Here is a 254-nt window from a genome sequence, read left to right as displayed (position 1 = left end):
AAGCCTTGATCACATATTCCAAATTAAAAATATTTTAAGAACAGTTAGATTTTTTCAACGACAAGATTAAATTTCATCGTTTGCGTATAAATATTTGTTGTTTTTGTTTAATAAAACTAGTTTTACAGCCCCTTGGACTAATTTAATTAGTATGAGATCTTAATCTAACCGGGGATAATTATTACTCAAAATTTGAATAGCATGTTTGGGTGAAAAGTGTCCAATTTTCTTTTCCTCGATATCTTTGACCCCCC

This window comes from Eurytemora carolleeae, unplaced genomic scaffold (assembly GCF_000591075.1).
Source record: "Eurytemora carolleeae unplaced genomic scaffold, Eaff_2.0 scaffold493, whole genome shotgun sequence".
Taxonomy (NCBI): domain Eukaryota; kingdom Metazoa; phylum Arthropoda; class Copepoda; order Calanoida; family Temoridae; genus Eurytemora; species Eurytemora carolleeae.
This window is presented reverse-complemented; position numbering follows the sequence as displayed.